Source organism: Acipenser ruthenus, chromosome 1, assembly GCF_902713425.1.
Source record: "Acipenser ruthenus chromosome 1, fAciRut3.2 maternal haplotype, whole genome shotgun sequence".
NCBI lineage: Eukaryota > Metazoa > Chordata > Actinopteri > Acipenseriformes > Acipenseridae > Acipenser > Acipenser ruthenus.
This window is the reverse complement of record NC_081189.1, coordinates 104938497-104958549: the sequence shown is the minus strand read 5'-3', so window position 1 is coordinate 104958549 and position 20053 is coordinate 104938497. Positions and strand designations below refer to the sequence as shown.

Below are 20053 nucleotides of genomic sequence, written 5' to 3'. Positions count from 1 at the left end.
CTGCTCAAGAGCGTGGTCTTGTATCTGAATCTGCTCAAGAGCGTGGTCTTGTATCTGAATCTGCTCAAGAGCGTGGTCTTGTATCTGAATCTGCTGTTGTTACCGAACATATAATTTTGTTATAAATACGTGGAGCAAAAGTACAAAAGAACTTTAAAAAATTTACCATACTTCTCACTCTTGCAATGGCAACGCTGGCAGTGGCAATGCTGAAAGTGGAAATGCTGGTGCGAGGTACTCACAGCAGTGACCACGCTGGCAGTGGTGCCGGGCCCTCCGGCAGTGGCAACGCTGGCAGTGGCATGTTGGACATTCCAGTCATGGCAATGCTGGCAGTGGAAATGCAGGGGTCAGGGGTACTCCAGCAGTGGCAACCTCTTCTTGTAGGGGGCAGTTGAGCACGAAGAGCGCTGAGGTAGGTGTCCCAGCTGCTCTCCCTTTTTGGCTCTTGGCACTGTCAAAATACCATGGACTAGGGATAGGCCCCCAGTATAAAAATAAAAATACTGTGGTAACCTTTATATCACAGTATAGCCTACAGTGCATCAAGTTATAAAATTAAGGTGTGACAAGATGCGAGTGGTGTGGTGTACAAAGTGAATGTCCAGACAAAACTTCCAATTAAAAACTTCCATATTTATTAACACAAATGAAATAATAACCGGTTGACCCTATATCAACAATGGTATAGGGGAAACCAATACGGCGGGTTGCAGTCCCAAACAAATGACACTCCAAAACAACAATCCTCTGTGCACTGAACTATGCTCTGTAATTCCCGAGGAAAGTGGTGCTTGTGTCTGTGCTGTGCTTGTGCAGTGAAGGAAAGTGCTCAGGGTTTTCTTGCTGGCTCTGTGGCTGCAGCTCCTGGGTCTCTCACTCCTCCTCTGAAACACAAAACAAAAACAACAAACAGCGCTCTGGCACATTAGTATCGTCACCATAAGGGGCTGTTCTTACGCAACTGTGTCCCCTTTGTACCGTCAAACTCCTCCCTGCAATCAGCCCGTAGCCATTGTTTAGCCAAGCACTGCCTGACCCATATCTGATAGCAATGGAGTTCTTTAGAGTACTTGCAGCTGTGCGCTTTCCCCCTATCCTGCTGCAGAGTTTAATTGAGATATTGAAATTTGACAGTTTCCTTCAAAACCATTATCAAAATACTGTATCAGTTCAAAAGATCTTCTTCAGACATTTGTGGAGATTGCCAGTATGTTCACTTGGTTTAGAAGCATGTTTGCAGTAAAAAAATAAAATAAAGTCTGTTTGCAGTCGAAAGATGAAAGGCAAAACTGCGCTGATGATGGGATGGTGATTGACAGTAAGGCTGAAGTGGATGGAATGTTCAAATGTAAGGCAAGGTGAGAAAGATGAACAGTACGAGTCTTGTTTTATACAGGACATTGCAAATTAAAAAAGGTGTTCATATGAAAATGGCCTTTCCCTTCGCGGTGTTCATAGGAATACCAACATAGCATGAACCGCTGTATACCATAATTATGGCTTTTTGTTTTTAAAAACGTTAAGTTACATAAAATATAATGATAATTAAACACAGATAAAAAAATAAATAAAAAGAAAACCATTGTCGACTGTCTGTGACTGCTACAGAATCTGAAATGTATGCAAACTCTAGTCGTAATTTAATTTCAAAGCAATAGGAAGCTACAGCATTATAAATACAGTTCTGCAAGACGTATGTAATTGTAAAAACATATATACATGTTGTAATCTTTCGGTCTTTAACTGTATAATTCCATCTATTCACTGAAACTGCCATTTCGTTTGATCATCAAGCGATCGTAATATATACACGTGTCGCGGATATCTTTTGTGGCGACAAGACCTGGAAGTAGACAGGACACAGTATGGTGATTGAAGCGCTGCTGTGCAGATTTATTATAAATAAAAGATTTAAACACAAAACAAACAAAAACCACTGAACTAACCCTACAACAAGTAGCAATTGTTATTATTTTTAGTTTTGTTCTCTCCTGGTTCTCTCCCAACTCTCTCCCGTTATTTCTCCCTGAACACACCAACCCTGAGTGAGTGGTTTATGCTCTTTTTATCTACAGCTGTGCTGGGGCTTGCTTGCTAATCAATCATTCACTTGAATCCTGGCACAGTCTGCACGTGAACTGCAATCCCCATGTCCCCATACAAATACACACTTTAATCTGCACGTGAAGTGATTGTGCACTCCCTGTGCTTAAATGCAAATATACATTTTAAATCACCCGTGCTTGTGACGGAAATATAATGAGTTCTGGTTGTAAATCTCCCTCTCCCTCTTGGCCTGACAGTTCATTCCCTGGGTCGGGAAGTCAGTCAGTCTGGAAAAAGAAAAGACTCTGGTGCAGGAACGTATTGACCTGGAGGGTAAACAAGGTAGCAGCTGTAGGAAATAGTCAGCTGCAATCGTTTACCAAATGGTCATGCATAATCGGATAAAAGTGGCCGGAGAATTGTAAATCTTTTGCTTCGTTTTTGCTTTCGAAATAGACCTGGAAGGACCCGTGCACTGTGTATTAAGAGTATCATGAGTGTTTGTTTTGTTTGTCTTGTCTATAATTGTTACTTGTGTGTTTATAGATGGCTAACATGTTCTGGAGCTGTCGCTAAGAGTCAGCACTGAACCCGGAACAGCACTGCACTATTTGTCACTCTTTAAACTGTATCACCTACCACGAGCACTACAGCACGCACCCAGGACTGGTGACCGTGGTTGTATATTGTGGGAGAGATACTGTGTTTATTGTTTAGGGCTGCAATCCCTGTTACTGTTCTCTGTGTTTTACGCATCGCTGTGTATAACCGGAGTTTATTATTTGGTCTCCAGACCTGGCTCAGTATTAGGTCCTCTGCTATTCCTAATCTACATTAGTGATTTAGATTCTGGTATAGTAAGCAAACTTGTTAAATTTGCAGACAACACAAAAATAGGAGGAGTGGCAAACACTGTTGCAGCAGCAAAGGACATTCAAAATGATCTAGACAGCATTCAGAACTGGGCAGACGCATGGCAAATTACATTTAATAGAGAAAAGTGTAAAGTACTGCATGCAGGCAATAAAAATGTGCATTATAAATATCATATGGGAGATACTGAAATTGAAGAAGAGAACTATGAAAAAGACCTAGGAGTTTATGTTGACTCAGAAATGTCTTCATCTAGACAATGTGGGGAAGCTATAAAAAAAGGCCAACAAGATGCTCGGATATATTGTGAGAAGTGTTGAATTTAAATCAAGGGAAGTAATGTTAAAACTTTACAATGCATTAGTAAGATCTCACCTAGAATATTATGTTCAGTTCTGGTCACCTCGTTACAAAAAGGATATTGCTGCCGGGTTTAAAAGGCTAAAAGAATTGAATCTATTCAGTCTTGAACAAAGAAGACTACACAGTGATCTAATTCAAGCATTCAAAATCCTAAAAGGTATAGACAATGTCGACCCAGGGGACTTTTTGACCTGAAAAAAGAAACAAGGACCAGGGGTCACAAATGGAGATTAGATAAAGGGGCATTCAAAACAGAAAATAGGAGGCACTTTTTTACACAGAGAATTGTGAGGGTCTGGAACCAACTCCCCAGTAATGTTGTTGAAGCTGACACCCTGGGATCCTTCAAGAAGCTGCTTGATGAGATTCTGGGATCAATAAGCTACTAACAACCAAACAAGCAAGATGGGCTGAATGGCCTCCTCTCTTTTTTAAACTTTCTTATGTTCTTATGTTCTTATAACAAAAATAAAACATCTATTTTCCATACCGGATTACAAATCTCTGTCTGTTTATTCCTGTACTGCATCACCTCTGCACCTGTACATAATCAGCAACCACTTTGCCACAGTGCTACATAACCCGCACTCCGTGCACCGCTACGTACATACATATAAACAATACCACACCACATAAAACACAAAATACACACAGGGGTGGGGGTACCTCGTCACAACACGTCATAATGCTCTTCCCTGGGCTGATGAGTATACTACAGTCGGATGAATGTAGTCCCGTGTGAGCCGGTTTACTTGTTCATTGTGGAGGGGTGGGGGGGCACATATCAACCCTTCCCCGGGGCCCATGACGGCTCTCAACGGCCCTGGGTATAGTGCCCAGGCTCTGCACAGGTGAGGCACCATGGAAGCGCTGCCTCCATTTGGCTTCCTTTCTCCATTTTAATTCTTTCTCTTTTTGTTTTAAATAAAGCTACAGTTCTGTCTCTGAGTCTCCAGGGCCGCTATTCCAGGAATTGAACCCCCTCCCTGCCACCCAGTGTTCCCCACACACACCCGTGCAGCGGCTGGCCTTCCGCTCTGCCACCGGCATATTCAAGGATGTAATGCCTATTCAACACATAGCATATTAAACAGCCATTTCTAATTTAATAATAACGAAATCTAACCAGATCCTTCAGTTGTGAAATATCATTTGAACTGAGGTACCTTGCTTCACATTGATGTGGGTGTTTGCTTTTCAAAAAGGTGTGCAAGATTAATTATTACTCCTAAATTCAGATGAGGCCAGTCAGATAGCCTGGCCATGTTAAAACGATGTCCATGTTGGAAGGGTTTTATTATTAGCAGGCTGAGGAGTGTTTTACACCATCTTTCTACACTGCAGATTTAAAAATAGACTGAAGAGCTATGTCATAGCCGGACTCATAACGAGTTCTGTTCCCCAGACTGAGTCTGATACATTCGTACCACAGTTTACAATTAGATTTCTAGCATATTATTTATTTATTTTTTGTATGTAATAATAATGTCGTGGGTGGGATCTACGACTCCATCCTCTCTCACGGTCACAGTGTATTCATGTTAATTATACCACATAGAAAACGTCCTGAAAGATGCCTGTACATGCATGCCATGCCCCCCCCCCCCCCCCAAATATTGTTTCTACAAACGCATTTGAAAACTGGCTTCATCTCACTGGCCTGAGCATAGTGGCACCATACTACAAGCTGCACTGTTTCTTGCAACAGAACAATCTTATTTCAAAGGCATGAATACACCTCTTACCAGAATTTCTCAGTTTCTCAGAACAATTTCTCAGAACAGTTTAGAAAGAGGAAGAGCGGTGTGTTTGGTATGTGTGATAAGAGTTCTGACTAAATGAAGAACTGATCCTTATAAAGGTTTACTGTATTATGGTAGAAGCATAGCAAAGTGTAGTAAAGCATTGTGAAAGCAAAGAGCAAGTACACTAAATATGCTAAATGTAAAACTTAACAAGACTATTAACTGTAATATTATATATATAGCAGGTTTATTCTTCTATCACTTAAATATTTGGGGAGCTTCTTTTCCTCACACACTGCCCATAATGAAAAGCCACAAAGGAGTGGTGATTAGAATTCTAAAAAGTTTTCGGTTTTGTTTCTATAATTATATGGTATGCGGCCGATCCTGCTTTTATAGTAGGCAGGCTCTACTAGTCATACAGGTTGGAAATGTATTGAGCATGATTACTGAGTGTAATTATAAGGCTGAATTTTGTACAAATATTTTACACAGGTTTAACTGTCCCTTAACCCTAGCAGCTAGCAGTTTCATATTAGTCAGTTTTGGACATTGGCATCTTTGATACGTTCACATTAAACCTCTAATCACCAGCTGGCTGCTCTCTTAAAGAGGAAGGATTGTTTTACTCTCAGAGGGTTGAGATTCAGTCACAAAGCGGGTGCATAAAAAAAAGGCTGGGTTGGAAATGAATATGTAATTTCCCTGCGTTATTCAAGCATGGAGCTTGCCTCCTGCCTGGCACGCTCTTCATCACATGCCAGATGGATGTGTCATGTATCCCTCAGCTACTGCATGCTCCTGTTGCTTGTTCTACTTCCAGGGTACACTGCAACTCAACAAGTATGACACACACCTCAAAGTGCTGCATACGCAGTAACCCACCAAAAATGTGAACTGCATGCTGGGAGGTGCGTGTTTATGCATTATGAGTAGTAAATGTATGCCTAATTTACCAGACATAAAATAGCATTTAATAAATTGCAATTAAAATATTTTCAATATAAACTATCGATAAAAGATTGTAAGAACTAGAAGAGACATTTTGCACAAATAAATTATTTTTGTAGCACCTAAAAGCTTAGAAAGATATTTGCAGTAAAATGTGTGTGCTTACATGGGGTGCATGATGAGGGTCACGTAAGTCGAAATCCTTAAATACAATTTGCCTGTAATATACATGTACAAATAATATACTTTTTTAGAATTCAATTGTGAACATTTTAGTGCCTAAAAAGTATTTAGAGGATTGCCGTCTAATTTATTGGGGTGAAAATACACTAGGTCGTTGTTCAAGGATGTCCTGCAAGATACAAGCATATATACTGTGGGTTTTCTCACAACTCTATAAAGGCCTGGGGAAAATGTTTTTTTTTTTTTTTACCTTAACACAGATTAAAAGGTTATGTATTGCAGCAATAATTCACCAACTCAATCGGTTCAAGGGAGCCTTGTTAATTTATTACTTGACATAATAAATGAATTATTGGTACTGCTGCTCTCCCTGGAGTATGGTGGGAGGGTATTATTTTTCTGACAGCTGGCTCGGAGGCATTGCATATGTTACAGTAGACATGCTGTATAAAAAAAATTATGTAGGACCCCCACCCCCCCCCCACCCCTTCCACTAAAAACCATTAAACATTTTCTTACCTCTAGCAACATTCTTATAAGACCCTTTTTGTTTACAAGACTTTATTTTCACTTTCATCTTGGTCATCCTTAAAAATAAATAAAAAATATATATATTTTTTTTCTGATCAGCAAAGTGCAAGTTAAGATAATTATAATGTTTCTGTTTCAGGTTTTCTTGCTATTATAAAAATGATCTAGAATGCATACAAAATATGTGTACAAAATATGAGCAAAAATCATGGGTATGACGGGTTTACAGCAAATCAAGATATTTGTATATATTTTATATTCCAGCTGAGCTCTCAATTACTTAACTATAACCTTAATTGATTGTTCTCAGCTCCTAAAAGTTGCAGAGTTCAAGTTACTTATAAAATGTTAAAGCTAACTTGAAATCTGCAACTGTTTAAGAGCTGAAAACAAATAAAAAAGGTCCAATTAAGCAAATTATTAGTTCACTTAAGGGTTTAGTTAAGTAATTGAGAGCTCGGGTGGAATGAAAGCCAGAAGACACTGCGGCCCTCCAGGAACTGAGTTTGACACCCCTGGTCTAGATGAACTCCTAGGTCTTTTTCATAGATTCCTTCTTCAATTTCAGTATCTCCCATATGATATTTATAATACACTTTTTTATTGCCTGTGTGCAGTACTTTACACTTTTCTCTATTAAATGTAATTTGCCATGTGTCTGCCCAGTTCTAAATGCTGTCTAGATCATGTTGAATGACCTTTGCTGCTGCAACAGTGTTTGCCACTCCTCCCTCTTTTTGTGTCGTCTCCAAATTTAACAAGTTTGCTTACTATACCAGAATCTAAATCATTAATGTAGATTAGGAATAGCAGAGGACCTAATACTGATCCCTGTGGTACTCCACTGGTTACCTCGCTCCATTTTGAGGTTTCTCCTCTAATCAGTACTTTGTTTTCTACATGTTAACCACTCCGTAATCCATGAGCATGCATTTCCTTGAATCCTTACTGCTTTCAGTTTGAGAATTAATCCTTTATGCGGGACTTTGTCAAAAACTTTCTGGAAATCTAAATAAACCATGTCATATGCTTTGCAGTTATCCATTGTTGATGTTGCATCCTCAAAAAAGTCAAGCAGGTTAGTTAGACACGATCTCCCTTTCCTAAAACCACGCTGACTGTCTCCCAGGATACTGTTACCATATAGGTAATTTTCCATTTTGCATCTTATTATAGTTTCCATATAATAGAAGTCAGGCTTATTGGTCTGTAGTTACCTGGTTCGGTTTTGTCTCCATTTTTGTGGATCGGTATTACGTTTGCAATTCTCCAGTCTGTTGGTACAACCCCTGTGTCAGATATCAGAAAGCACACTCAACCTAGATGAGACATTCTGCAATACTGCTAAAAACTAAAGCAGATCAAATCTTTGCATCCTTCTATTAACCAGCCTGATCTGACTGACTTAGTTGATGGGACAAAATCAACTATGTGTGCTTTAGATCCCATTCCCACTGAATTGTGTAAGAAGCATTTTCTAAGATAGATACCGTGGTCTTAAGTATTATAAATGGTTTCCTGTCATCTGGTATTGTAACTCCTTTAAGGTTGCTGTAATACAACCATTACTGAAAAAAAGCAACCCTAGATCCAAATGTTCTTAACAATTTTAGGCCTATGTGACAGTATGTGAGTGGTGCAGTGTACAAATGGAAGGTCCAAACTGTATTCCCAAGAAAACGTCCGTATTTGATAATAATTCAATCGCCCCTATACCAACAGTGGTATAGGGGAAATAATATGGCAGGTTTCAGTTCCAAATATAAAATGACACTCCTAAACTACAGTCCTCCATGCATGAAAATGTGCTCCTTGTTCCCAGGGTCATGTCCATGCTGTGTTGTGCAGTGGGATGGTGATCAGGGGAACATGCTGGCTCTGTGGCGGCAGCTTCCGATCCTCTCAGTCCTCCTCTATGACAAGATGTGATGGAGCAGATTCAATTGTCCATCACTACCGCGGAACATTGACTGTTTAAAACCTGCCCTGTACTTTGTTATGTATACCGTCCTTTTTAAAATGCGTATTGATAACATCAACGGTATTATAAAATGTGTGCTGCTGTTTGTCAATGGGTAAAAATATTATGTACAAAGGTTGTGAGAAACGTGAATAATAATTATACCTGTTTGTTTACTTACTTGAGCCGGGGAGGTCGGGATGCTGGCGGCTTGTAAAATAAATATAACGTTATTGACACAGTTGGCATGGCGTGCTGGAAACTATTTTGCATAATAGGTGCACATATTGTATAAAATAATGCCCAGTACTGCCTGCAGTGAAACTTCGTTGTTTTAAAATAATTAATTTAATTTGAAAATACTTACCATTGTCTTTGGATCCAGAGCGCTGGGGGCGGCCATTAAGGGGGCGCATGCACTGACGGCCACGCTCAAATACACGGGCACGCGCCCAATGTTAGTGAATGGGGGGAGCTGATTATAGCTTAAAATGAGTAACTAATTGAGTAGAGTGGGTTATGCAATTGGGAAAAATGTTAACTATTGTAATGTTAATGATGCTAGAGAACTGTAGGTAGTTTAAGCATTATGAAAGTAATTGGCACATGATGATAATGTTTTGCTTGTATTTTATAATGGACCAGTCCAGGGGTGTGGTTATATAGCCAGCCTCTATATATAGGAGAGGTTGGCCTCATTTACAGGGGAGGCTCTCCTGAAGGTAACAGCAGGGTGCTGTGTGGTAAACAATGCTTTTAAAATGAAAGTATAGGATAGTTGAGTATCCTGGTTTGGTTATAAATGTTTTATTTTTTCAATGCAGTGCTGTATTTATTTATTATACTTGAAAACTGTTGTGGACAAAAAGCAGCATTCGTGTGGCACTCAGCACTTTAATGAACTTCTCACGTTTGCACTTTAACCTTGTCTCCTGAAGCCTTTCTGCTCCCAAACATCAGCCGCCCGATCACACAACCTTACACAAGATAAACACAAAACAATAACAAACATGCAAAAGCTCCGGCTGTGAATTGCGTCTCAGTGTAAGGGGGCCTGGTACTGACGTAGCTGCTTCTCCTTTGTACTATAAAACTCCTCTCTGCAATCAACCCATCACCATCACCAAGTGCTCTCTTTTAGCTGATTGCAAGGGAGTCCCTCCACATCTTTATGTGAAGCTACGCGCTCCCCCTAGTATGGTTACCTTCCGGTTTCCACCTACCATTGAGGCTGTCCATCTAGGAGGAAGCATACCACCAACCTTACACAGCACCCTTTTTATCCAAAGTTCTAGAGAGAGCAGAGGCTAAACAACTGAACACATTCCTTGCAGTACATAATTTATATGAACAATTTCAGTCAGCCATGGTACTGAAACTGCCCTTATCTGAGTGGTAAAGGATGTGCTGATGTCTTCTGGTTCACCCTCTGTTCTTATTCTTTTGGATTTAAGCACCACTTTTGATACCATTGACCACTGTATTCCGATTGGATGGCTTGAGAATCTGAATGAGCAGCTACATCCTCCCAGACCAGCCGTCGGTTCTCCGCCAGCCACTGGAAGACTGGTGCTAGATCCTGGTCTCTCTCCTGCTGCGCTCGCCACTCAGATGCAGGCACAACACGGATCTCCCTGCACTCCCTCGTCCGTCCAACACTCTCTGCTCGGGCTCCCACGTGGTACAGCTCCTTTGACCCCTCTTGCTCCTCTGTCTGCTGTTCCCTCTTCAGGCAGTAGGCGCAGTCGTCTGGCAAGCAGGGGCGCCTGGACATTGCGTCAGCGTTAGAGTGCTTCTCTCCAGCCCTATGCTGGATGGTGAAATCAAACTCTTGCAGCTGTTCTAACCAGCGGGCTAGCTGCCCTTCGGGCTCCTTAAAGTTGACTAGCCACTGGAGTGAAGCATGGCCGGTCCGCAGAAGGAAGTGCCTTCCACACAGGTAGGGCCGGAACTGTTTGACAGCCACTACCACAGCAAGTAGCTCTCTACGAGTTACACAGTATCTCTGCTCCTGTTTGCTGAGAACGTGGCTATAATACGCAACCACGTGTTCTCCATCTGGCCACTTCTGGGAGAGCACTGCGCCGAGACCTCGGTCGTGAGCTCCAGACACCGGCCGAGCTTGTGTTCGGTCGCCCTCCTGACGCCACAGCTCTCCCTCCTGGACCAGAGTATGCCCGACGCCTTCGGGACCGGATCGATTCTGCTCACCAGTTTGCCCGGGACTGTCTACTGGCTGCCGGCATACGACAGAAGAGGAATTATGACGTCCGGGAGAAGGGGCGACACTTTAAAGTGGGGGAGCTTGTTTGGGTCTACGGACCTAAACGGAAGAAGGGCCGTTGCCCCAAACTGGACAGCCCCTGGGTGGGACCCTGTCGGATCTTGCAACAGCTGGGCGAGGTGGTGTACTGGGTCCAAATACACCTCACAGGACACTGCGTGGTCCTCCACCGGGACCGCCTCGCCCCCTACCGGGGAGACCAGGTACCCGACACACCCCAGGGAGCCGGCCACCCAGGACAGGAACCTCAGAGTGGTCCATTGGTAGCCCATAGAGGAAGGCCTCATCATTCCACAATCACCCCTCCTGTGGTGGCATGCCACCACCGGCCTCGAGCCTCTACTTCACAGAGGGGACCTCCATCCCTTCAACCCAGCCATCTTGCCTCTGAACCTAACCAAAGACCCCGCCGCAAGGTTCAGGCACCCCTGCGCTTCCGGGACACAGATTGAACTTTCCGAGGGCGGTAAGCAGCAAAAGGGGGGCAATGTAGCGGCGGGCTATAAAAACGGGGCTAATCACATAGTTAGACACCTTGCATTGTGTAGTATAGTGGGCATAGTGTCAACTGTGTACAGCTGGGATTGGGGGGAAGTATAGTTGTCAGGAATTGGGGGGTTAGCATGCTAATTAGGGAAAACTTTAGTTGGCCAATGATCAAGCCTGGTTGGGCTATATTAGGGGGCTCAGTGCCGATGTTGGGTTCCAAGCAGGAAGTTAATTCAGCAGCGACGGCGGCGAAATAAGCAGGCAGACACTGTTTATTGAGGTTGAAACGCACCCAAAGGTACAGTTTATTGCTCTTTATCAATGTAATCCCCAAGTCAACAAAACAGAACAGAACAACCCAACATCGGCACTGAGCCCCCTAATATAGCCCAACCAGGCTTGATCATTGGCCAACTAAAGTTTTCCCTAATTAGCATGCTAACCCCCCAATTCCTGACAACTATACTTCCCCCCAATCCCAGCTGTACACAGTTGACACTATGCCCACTATACTACACAATGCAAGGTGTCTAACTATGTGATTAGCCCCGTTTTTATAGCCCGCCGCTACAACATATATATATATATATATATATATATATATATATATATATATATATATATATATATATATATATATATATATAGCCTCTCCACTTATTAAAGTCAGGAGCTGCTACTGACAAGCACTCCATGTGATCTTTAAAAACAACATACAGCTCTGGACAGAGGCACAAGCTTCTGTTGCCAGCAATTATAGTACATTACTCATGAAAAGTCATAAAGCTCAATTAAAAAACAGGGTCAAATGACACTGTAGTAAATTGGAGGTTACTGAAATGTTTCTTCTGAGGTATTCATTTGGAATGAGTTCTCTGAGGCACGTGGAAGCTAACATCTGAAACATAGTGAGTCGACCTTCTAAAAGGTACCAAGTTCATTTCATTTCTGCACTTTTTTTTCATCCAGTTATGAGGTAACCAACTAGGGTATATCTAGGTACAGTAGTACAGGCAAACGCTTCAGGTTGGAGTGACTAACATGCTTCATCGGGCCTAGAATATGACAACAAGCACATTACTTACTGCTTATTCTACCTGCGCTGTGTTTATAAATTTAGTGATAATAATCTTTTTTGGATCTATAAAAAAAAAGAAAAAATGGAAAAAATAACAATAACAATGCAGGTGCAATCCAATCGTGTAAAACAAAGACAGACATACGAACGGACAGACAGATGGACAGACAAACAGCAAACATATACCCAGAGATTATGACACCTTTTATAACTTAAATTAAGGCACTTACTAAGTTTTGTCACAGGGATACATGCAAGACTCTAGTAGTGACATTCATATATTTGTACGTATGCCGGCCTCCACCTTATCCACTGCTGGGGATATGCATGATAAATAATAAAGCTGGTAATCTGCAAAAGTGCAACTTGGTAAACAGTACAATGTTTTATGCAAAAAGTCTTACTTTCAGTGTACAAATCAATGTTTCACAGTTTGTATTAATTATTTTTATGGAAGCTACTTTCATCTACACCTTCTTTGTTCATATACTACATCACACTAATTAGGTCTATTATCAGGCTGATGATAAGCAACTGATACCCCAGAAGACATGGTTAAATAACACCCAAATGAGACTAAAGTAAGACAGATATTTAGGATAATCTACTTTGACATTTATTTTTCATATAATTGATTAAAGTTCATTTGTCAAATATTTGTGTTGTTGTTGTGCAGCACATGGGGCAAACATGCTAAAAATAACTTGTTTACTGCAGTGAAAGTATGAAAGACTAAGCCTGCCCCCTGCTGCATCAAAGAGGTTAAAACAAACAGATTCCAGTTAATCAGTGAGTAATCATCACTATCATCTTGACTTGTGATTCTGCCCATCGCCATTTATGCAACCTATGCAAATATTACAACTTATCAGCATCATAAGAGTTTAATATTATCTGTAGGGAATTGGGAGGCATAGCATGTAACAGCACCTGCAGAGGAAGGGACTTACTTTTTGGTGATGGAAAAATCATAAATCACACAGGCAGTATTATATAGTGTTGCTATCGTTGTTGTAAAAGAGGCCCTATTTTGAAGCGCATGCACTTTTAAAGTATTTGTAACAGTGGAAAACTAGTAAGAAAAAAAAAAACTAGTTTACAAGAAGGAGCAGTTCTACAGAACCCCTAAAGGGCCATCGTGAAAACAAATATCTCGTGCACACCAGATACTGAATGCAGCAGACACCTGGTGTTCTTGGTGGATAGGTTAGGAGACAATTACTGTATTTTCCTCATGGCATAACAACTGCAAAACTGGTGTGCTTTTAGACTTATGCTATTTTAATGTAATTGCATCCAATTGTATTCTCTACTGTCTGGTGCATTTCATCTGGTTACAAAAGCAAATGTGAAAGGAGTAATTTGAGTCATGATTCAGGATTTGTGTCACAGGGTGACAATCACTGTAATAATTGCATTTTGATTTATTTACTTGCATTGTAATTTGTTTTATTTTTAGAATATAACCCTGCACTTTTGATTTGATTTCACTTTTACTAACATTAATGCAGTCTTGGTGACGTTAACGCCAATGTAATTTGCATGAACTTACTGGGAAGCAGTTCGTAAAATAGATTCCAGCTGTGCAACAATGTGCTGATGTCCCGAATGCTGTATTCTCTCCTATTTTGTGAACCGAAGGCAAAAACATACTACATTGAGCTGACTTCCTTCTCTGTCTGAATATATATAAGTGATCTGGGTGAAGCAAATGCATAAGTTCACACAACACACAACGGAGAGTACAAATACATTTGTTTATTACTCTTACAACCTGGCTGCCTAGTCTGTTATTTTCAAACCGCTCATGTGGCTTCATGGTGACATTGCATGTTAGAGTTCAGTAAATGAGGGTTACATTTTTTTTTTTTTACTCTGGTGCCGTGACTCAGATAGGCAGCTGTTAAAAGTAGTGTAAACAGAGGTCCCTAAAAAATAAATAAAAAAAACCCAATAATAATAAAATAGAATTTTACCAATAACACAGAAGCATGGCAGGACCAGGAAGAGCAGAAGCAAATACCTCTTTTTCTTCAGGATTGCAAGACTATTGGGCGCAAAAGCTCCTACCTATGTGCCAGCATTGCACCAAGTGCGAGGTATGCCATTGTTTAGCAACAGCAAAGGCTGTAGGGTTGACATAGAGGACTGGATCAAAGACATGCAGTACCTGTTAAGTGCTACACATGTTCCAGAGTCCCTACATTTTGCCACACTTGTACGTTATCTGAGTGGAGGAGTGTGACAGAGATCGAATGATTTGTGGTATTAGATCTCCCTCCCGACCTGTGAGGGCACTGCGTAAAAGGAACAGAGTACTCTTAACTAAATGGCATCTCAACTTATTCCTTCGGGTAGGTGGAAGTCCGTCATTTAGGAAGGGGATGGAGCTACGGTACCCAAACTCAATGACTCAGACGGGAAATGGCGTGGCATCCGAGGATTGGAGGAGCGGATGCGCTCGTTCACCTAGGGGTCATGAGCGAGGGTATAAATAGGGGTCGTAGTGTAAGTGATCTGTTCCTTTGTAAATAGTTAGAACAACCTAGAAGGAGACCGCTGTGATAAGAACCGTGAGTGTTGTGTTTGTTTGTTTAGTCTAGTAAAAACTGTTTGTTTTGTTTCTAATGACTACTAACACTATCCGGAGCTGCAGCCGCAGGCCAGCAACAAACCCGGACACCAGCACTTCCCTGTTTTTACAACGTATGGTCTTTTCACCACAAGCACTAGTTTCACGCACTAAATAAACACTGTGTTTGTGTTCTGTGTTATGTGTTGGTGAGGAAAGAACTTAGACTTTTGTTATTGGTTTTGGGTCAAACCCGAGGATTACAAACAAAGTGATACACACTGTTGTATCACTTCCATCATTTATTATTTACAGGTGTTTGCCATAAGGCTCTGGACATTGTCTAATAAATCAATAAACACCCTTGCACCTGGAAATCATTGTCTGTCTGTGTTTTTGTATCCGCTCTGCACTGCACTAACCTGGTAGCTTGTATTGAACCTTCCGCCAGCAGAGCAGACAGCTTCTCGAGCTTTTGAGGAATTGAGGGCTGAATACAGCCATTGCCACCTGTCTCTAGACATGATGGCTGATTTCTATGAAAGACGCCTAAGTGTCCCGAAGAGTCGGCTTCTATTTATGTCATAGAGTTAGATGCCCTTCTGAGAAGCATTGAGGAAAAGATAAATGGGGGGTCACTGCAGGACAGGGACTATAAACTCATTCAAAAGTTGATGCGGGGCATAAGGGAGAAAGATGTGCGTGACCAGTTTGCTCCACTGCAGCCTCACTACCTCACTTTCAGACAGCTGCAAGGGGAACTGTGCAAGCTGGCAAGGGAGAAGAATGCAGCAGCAGGCCACCCCAAGTGACATTCAAAGTAATGTTTTACCCCAACTGGAAGCAGCAGCCACTGGAGGGATGAGGGAGGCTGTTTAGAGCCTCAGTACACTGGTCCAAGAGCTAGCCACTTCCCAGAAGCAACTGAAAAGGTAGGGTGACTCAAGGCCATGGTTATGCAGCAAGCCTCTACTAGCCACCCAAGTCAATGGGCAAGGGAGTGATAGTAGAGCAGCAGCCCAGAGTGCTCGGCCTTGCAGTGAACCATTTGTGTGCCATTGATGCGGCCAAGTCAGCCACAAATCTCAGGGTGCCGTAACCAGCCAAATGCTTATGTGGTGCAACACTGTGTAGCAGGGAATCATTGAAACGATTAGAGCCTGACTCTGAAGGGCAAGTGCAAAGCAACGAAAAGGAAACCAGCCCTATAATTTCTAGTGTTCATAATATGCCACAGTAAGGGTGTTGTGGGGGAATTCATTTTTCTAGCTTAGTCAACAGTGTATGTAAAAAAAAATAAGACAATCTGCAAGCATTGTTGGGAATGGTCTTGATGTTAGCGTATTTTAAAAATATCGCTTGATACTCTCTGATTTAATATACTGCCCTCTGCTTCTTTGGAAACTGTTCAATTATCTGTTTCTATTGCAACAATACTGTTGGAATGGAACCCTATAAAAACATACCACTGGATTTTGGAACAAGGTATGATGGTATATGTGAAAGTACAATTGTATTGTATAATACATGTATCCTACACCATCAATGTACAATTCCCTTTGTTACAATTGTTATTTGTTTATCCAAGGCGACTTACAGAGACTAGGGTGTGTGAACTATGCATCAGCTGCAGAGTCACTTACAACTACGTCTCACCCGAAAGACGGAGCACAAGGAGGTTAAGTGACTTGCTCAGGGTCACACAATGAGTCAGTGGCTGAGGTGGGATTTGAACCGGGGATCTCCTGGTTACAAGCCCTTTTCTTTAACCACTGGACCACACATAATAATGCAGTACAACCATAATAATAATAGTATAGCTACACTATAGAACCGTGGTACATTTTTATAGGGGTATAGCTTCACACAATCTACATTTACTTAATCGTATTAAAGTAAGAATTATGTGTGTCATTCTCATCTTATTTACAATGTAAAATTGACATGCTTACATGTCTGTATAGGTTAGCCTAGGTATACGCAATAAAATATAGGAAGCTGAAGTTCAGGTAGTCACTCATATTATTTGCATCCCCGTTTTTGTTCTGTCCTTTAAGCTCATATGCCAATTGATTTATCAAAGTTGAATGATTATCCCTTTCTTTAAGTCCCTTTGGTCATATCATGTTGACCTGCTTTTTGTCTGTGAGTACCCCACAAGGATCATCCCTTCTACAAGTGCATCTAACCTGGCCCAACATGGATTTGTGTGGCACATATGCCAATGGAGTTTGAATGTCATAGCTAAATATCCCTGTGCCATGTATTTACATATCCTAAATGAAATGCAAACTGAAATTAGAATTTCAATGTAGATGTAAAATAAAAATACAGGCCTGCGTAAACCATTGTGCAATCAGTTTTCAATATATTTTCAATATATATATATATATATATATATATATATATATATATATATATATATATATATATATATATATATATATATATATATATATATATATATATATATATATATATATATATATATCATCATATATATATATCGGACAGCAGTGTGGAGTAGTGGTTAGGGCTCTGGACTCTTGACCGGAGGGTTGTGGGTTCAATGTTGTACCCTTGAGCAAGGTACTTTACCTAGATTGCTCCAGTAAAAACCCAACTGTATAAATGGGTAATTGTATGTAAAATAATGTGATATCTGTATAATGTAAAATAATGTATAATGTGATATCTTGTAACAATTGTAAGTCGCCCTGGATAAGGGCGTCTGCTAAGAAATAAATAATAATAATATATATATATATACACTACCAGTCAAAAGTTTTAGAACACCCCCATTTTTCCAGTTTTTATTGAAATTTAAGCAGTTCAAGTCCAGTGAATAACCTGAAATGGTACAAAGGTAAGCGGTAAACTGCCAGAGGTTAAAAAAAAAAGTTTAGGTTACCAAAAACTGAAAAATAATGTACATTTCAGAGTTATACAAAAAGGCCTTTTTCAGGGAACAAGTAATGGGTTAACAACTTACTGCTGTTCTGCAGCAATGGAAGTAAATTAAGCCTTGAAAGTTGATGCTAACAATTCCTACAGGTGTCCCAACTTTTGTTGATTACTTACAAACCCTCTGTCTGTATAAAAGCAGTGTTGAAACAGACTGTGTTACTACACCCTCTTAAGCATTACTTGGACAGTATTGTACTGCAGGAAGTAGTATATTGCTCTCATAATGGTGAGAAAAAGTCAATTAACAAAGGAAGACAGACAGACCATTATAACCCTTAAAAGTGTAGGTCTTTCCTTTAGAGAAATTGCAAAGAAAGCCAAGGTGTCAGTGAGTACAGTTTCCTACACCATCAAAAGGCACTTGGAAACTGGAGGAAACTCTGACAGGAAGAGGTCTGGCAGACCCAAAGCCACAACAGAATCAGAAGATAAGTTTCTGAGAGTCAACAGCTTGCGTGATAGGCGGCTCATAGGACAACAGCTTCAAGCACAGCTTAACAATGGTCGAAGTTTCAACTGTGAAGAGAAGACTTCGAGCTGCAGGTTTGACAGGTCGAGTGGCAGTAAGAAAGCCATTGCTAAGATGTCAAAATAAGAAAAAGAGGCTTGCCTGGGCCATGAAGCACCGCCAGTGGACTACTGAAGACTGGAAGAAGGTCTTATGGACCGATGAATCAAAATTTGAAATCTTCGGTTCATCACGCAGGGTTTTTGTACGCCGTCGAGTAGGCAAAAGGATGGTTCCTTGCTTTGTGACACCAACTGTCAAACATGGAGGAGGAAGCGTGATGGTCTGGGGCTCTTTTGCTGGATCCAGAGTTGGCGACTTGCACAGAGTGAGTGGCACCCTGAACCAAAACTGCTACCACAGCATTTTGCAGTGCCATGCAATACCCTCTGGTATACGCCTAGTTGGTCAGGGGTTCATCCTACAGCAATATAATGACCCAAAACATACCTCCAGGCTATGTCAGAACTACCTTAGAAGAAAAGAACAAGACGGTAGGCTTCAAATCATGGAATGGCCAGCACAGTCTCCAGACTTAAACCCCATCGAGCTGGTTTGGGATGAACTGGACAGAAGGGTGAAAGCAAAGCAACCTACAAGTGCAACACATTTGTGGGAACTTCTGCAACAGTATTGGGAAGAACTTTCCGAACAATATTTGATTTCCATTGTAGAAAGAATGCCACGAGTGTGTTCGGCTGTTATATCTGCAAAAGGTGGCTACTTTGATGAGTCAAAAATGTAGATTAAATTTTGTTAAACAAAACGATTCCATGATTTCTTTTTTATCTCCAATTGTTTATTTGTTCTATGCTTTAATTTCAGAGTACATTGAGACATTAAACTGTGTAAATTTCAATAAAAACTGGAAAAATGGAGGTGTTCTAAAACTTTTGACCGGTAGTGTGTATATATATATATATATATATATATATATATATATATATATATATATATATATATATATATGTATATATTCACAAAGTGAATTAGATATGGGGTATATTCACCCCTGGACATGTTCACATAAATATACCAGCATGTGGATTAGTGTTTAGCGCTCTGGACTCTTTACCGGAGAGTTGAGGGTTCAAACCCATGTGGGGCACTGCTGCTGTACCCTTGAGCAAGCAGGTACTTCACAGATTGCTCCAGTAAAATACCCAGCTCTATAAATGGGCACAAATGCAAGTCACGTTGAATAAAAGCATCAGCTAAAAAATGATCTCTAGCAATTTAAGTCCATATGTGAAACACACACACACACACACAAAATACAGCAATTTATCATGTAGTCACATAGAGGTGGTGATTAAATGGGTCTCTTTTAGCAAGCTGCAGTTGTATTGAAGTGAAAGTGGTTGCCTATAGGTACAGTTGATGGCTAAAAGTGGAATTGAAGACAAACCAACCCCAATTGCCCTCTGTGAGCATGCTTGTGTGAGTGTGAGAGTTGGCCAGTGATTGACTGGTGTCCCATCCTGGGTGTAGTCCTGCCTT

The 20053-nt window shown here is 40.9% G+C and overlaps 1 long non-coding RNA gene across 1 annotated transcript; it reads right to left on the bottom strand.

Moving 5' to 3' along the window:
- Positions 1-615: 615 nt before the first annotated feature.
- On the bottom strand, positions 616-9075 carry LOC131739392 (uncharacterized). Its single transcript, XR_009330505.1, has 3 exons — positions 9023-9075; positions 8837-8865; positions 616-887 (listed from the first exon to the last, which is right to left on the bottom strand). It is a non-coding gene; the product is annotated as an uncharacterized LOC131739392 (long non-coding RNA).
- Positions 9076-20053: the final 10978 nt, after the last annotated feature.